Genomic DNA, 3,881 nt, shown 5'->3' with positions numbered 1-3,881 from the left:
TCTTACCAAAAGCGCTTTCTCTGCTCAGACTTTTAAACTGTACTGTGAGACCTGCTCGTCCCTGATTGGACAGAGACACACATGGGCCATGCTCAGGCACCATCAACTGCTTAGGGGGGTTAAATACTTGGCTGTGAATGTAACTGCTTAATTTGACATTAATTCCAATGATACCATTGATTAAGTCATTTATGTATCATAACTCATATATTTGTCATTTGCTGCATATATTGAGCATTTTTCTACGTAGCCCCAAAATTGTGTAAACATCTCCCGACCCCAGTTTGGGACTCAGTTTGGATACACGCTCTACATTTAAATCTAGACTCAAAACTTAAATACTTAAAAAAGTATTTTATTAATATCAGTTGTTTGCACTATTACTCTGTATTACATAACAGTTAGTTCCGGCCACGTAAGCTGACTGTGTAACTGGGAGCGAGGGGCAGGACTACAGATGCCAAAACAAACGCACATGGACTAAACCAAAACACGAACACATGGACAGGACTGGGAGGGGCCAATCGTTCTAACCATGCTGTTATTTCACCATAACATCTACCAACATCTGAGACAGCTGTAGCTCTATTTGAACGACTTTACTTCTTACTTTGTCTGGCAGCCGATTTGGTCCTAGTCCGAAGATAAGACGACACTAAATTCCCAAACTGTCGTCACCACTGAGCAGCTTTTCAGTCGGCAGCTGTGACAGAAGAACAGGAATGTGACTGGAATCAGCCAGAAATGAACCCAATACGATTCGCCAAACTAAACGAACAACAAAAACGGACAAAACTGAGCTGAACCTGATATTGAGGCAGTTTTCACTCTATCATAGTGCACAGTATCACGAACACATAGACCTGTATCTTATCCTACCTCTAATTAATGTGCAATATCTGCTGCTGATAGATGGTACAAGTGCAATACATGCACAAGTTCTGTGCAATATCTATAATTATTACTGTGCAATATCTACAATTTCTGTGTGATATCCAGTCAGTACCTGCTCAGAAACGTGCAATATCCATACAACTGCGTGTGTAAACTGTAAATTTGTTATATTAATTCTATTTTTATTTTTTATATTTTTCTGCTAACAGACGCCTTGCTTGTTTATTTATTTCTATAGTATATCTTATATTTAGTATTTTGTATGATGCACATCTTTGTTTACTTACTGCTCTTTATCTGCTTACTGTGTGTTCTGCTGTAACAATGCAAATTTCCCCCAGTGGGATAATAAAAGTCTGTCTTATCTTATCTTCTCTCATATGGCTCAGTCTGATTTGGTCAGACTCTGAAGATCAGACTGCACGTTTAGTTTGGAGAATGGTGTTGGGTTCATTTCTGGCAGATTCCAGGTTGTTCAGCTGTTCTTCTGTCCCAGCTGTGACTGAAAAGCTGCTGTGCAGCGAGTGGGCAGAGTTCGTTACTCTGATGTAGCAACAGGCGGCTTGGACTATAACTTGGCGGAAGTAACTGCGAACATGAAAAGCCACGTTCATGGCTGTGACCGCCTTAGGCTCGTGCCTGCGACCAAACCACAGCCATGAAGTTATTTTGTGATACCATCCTTTCCATCTCTCACTCTCTTTCTCTCTCTCTCTCTCTCTCTCTCTCTCACTCTCTCTCTCTCTCTCTTTATTTGCATCCCTGAGTGATCTTTGCCTGAGTGGCTACTTGGGAGCCATTAGAGCTGTAAAGTCACTAGAGCTCCAACTCTGCTAGCTGATCTGCACCATTTTGACCACCATGGAGCTTCATGCTGTACACTTTTGAGCAAATCTCACCTGCGTGAACTGACCCTCCTAATGCTGCTGCTGCAATAACTTTGACTGCTTAACCATTGCTCCACCTGTTTTTCCCCGTTTTGTATTCTAATATTTTATTCTAACGCGGTCCCCTTTTGAGTCTTGGTTCCTCTCAAGGTTCCTTCTCTTGCTCTTAAGCAGTTCTTGCTTGCCACTGTCACCACTGGCGACGCTCATGGGGGCTTGGACCCAGATTTTTCTGTAAAGCTGCTTTGAGAGACCACCCGCTGTAAGAAGCTCTATATCAATAAACTTTGACTCGACTTGACTTGATTTGGGGGACTTTTTGAAATGCCAGTTGTTGTCCATAGTGGACAATATCATCTCTGCTCTGTGATGGCTGTGGAAGCATTAATTCTAGGTGGCTAGGCTACTAGGTCAGCCTACCATATGATGCTATTGTTTAAATGGATTACCTCTGCAGAGATTATAATGATTTAATGATTGCTGAAGCAAGTTCATGTGCTAGAACAAGTCAGTTATTTCTAACAATTAGCTTTTCAACGACCTTCTTATAATGGAGCTACTGCACCTGCATTTTGAATAAAAATTCTAAGCAAACCGCGCATCAGCATGAGCCTGACTGATCCACTGCAGCTGACGACAAGCTGTATTTTCACTTTTAAAGTTAGTTCATTTATCTTGAAACATATTAACAGGTGTAGAAGTGTGTGATGGTGAAATAACAGCACAGTTTGAATGCTTCTTAACCAATCAGCTTACGTGGCTGTTGTATAAATGTAGAATGAAACATACTGCAATACAAAATACAGATATTATTGCAGCAGTAAGTAATGAGTTCTTTAAATATCCACAGGAAGTATTTTTTAGTGAGGTACTATTTTCATTCACAGCACTGCAGTAACACTGACCTGGTGATGGTGTGTTAGTGTGTTGTGCTGGTGCAAGTGGATCAGACACAGCAGTGCTGCTGGAGTTTTTAAACACTATGTCCACTCACTGTCCACTCTATTAGACACTCCTACCTTGTTGGTCCACCTTGTAGATGTAAATTCAGACGACAGCTCATCTGCTGCTGCACAGTTTGTGTTGGTCATCCTCTAGTCCTTCATCAGTGGTCACAGGACGCTGCCCACAGGACGCTGTTGGCTGGATATTATTGATTGGTGGACTATATAGCAGATTCAAGGATGGTCTTAATGTTTTGTTCGATAAAACCCAAACACTCTATATGAAAGGTGCAGTTGTGCAAACATGTTTTGCAGTAACTAAATCTGTGTTTCTCAAATAAATGCCTTTTTTTTGTGGTGCACAATGAAGCTACTTGTGTGTTAATAGCACCCCCTGGTGGAAGTATCGTTAGTGTGCCAACCATCAGTCGGTGTAAGTAAAAAAAGGTTTTGAAGTAGATTTTATGAATTGCAGAGAAACTAAATTAATTAAATCCACCTAAATTTACATTCAATCCTAGAATGAAGTTTAAAACAGGGTCGCTTGGGATTCTCTGCTACCGCAACCCTATCTGGACTAAGTGGTTAAAGATGAAGATGATGATGATGATGATGATGATGATGATGATGATGATGATGTAAAATTACCATTTTGGAGATACAAGGTTTTGGTCCGACAGCAGTGATGAAAGTGTGTCCCAAGTTATTGGTGCTGCTATACACTAATATGAACAACACTGAACTGCCTGTATGAGTTGGAGCTCCTTAGCGGTCACTCCTGACTTTCTGCCTTCTTGTTTCAGAGCTTCAAAATCCATGAAGCTGTTTTTTCAAGTCAAGTCCATCCATCCATCCATTATCTAAGCCGCTTCCCCGTCAGGGTCGCGGGGGGGTGCTGGAGCCTATCCCAGCAGTCTTCGGGCGGAAGGCAGGATACACCCTGGACAGGTCGCCAGTCCATTGCAGGGCAGACAGACAGACACAGACAGTCACTCACACACTCACACCTAGGTAATTTAGCATGTCCAATTGGCCGGAATCCGGAGAACCCGGAGGAAACCCACGCAGACACGGGGAGAACATGCAAACTCCTCAAGTCAAGTCAAGAGGCTTTTTTTTTTTTGCCATTCCATCTGTGCTCAAATTACACTCCTCC

This window comes from Pygocentrus nattereri, chromosome 30, assembly GCF_015220715.1.
Source record: "Pygocentrus nattereri isolate fPygNat1 chromosome 30, fPygNat1.pri, whole genome shotgun sequence".
Lineage (NCBI taxonomy): Eukaryota > Metazoa > Chordata > Actinopteri > Characiformes > Serrasalmidae > Pygocentrus > Pygocentrus nattereri.
The sequence above is the reverse complement of the archived record's forward strand: the minus strand, read 5'-3'. Positions refer to the sequence as shown.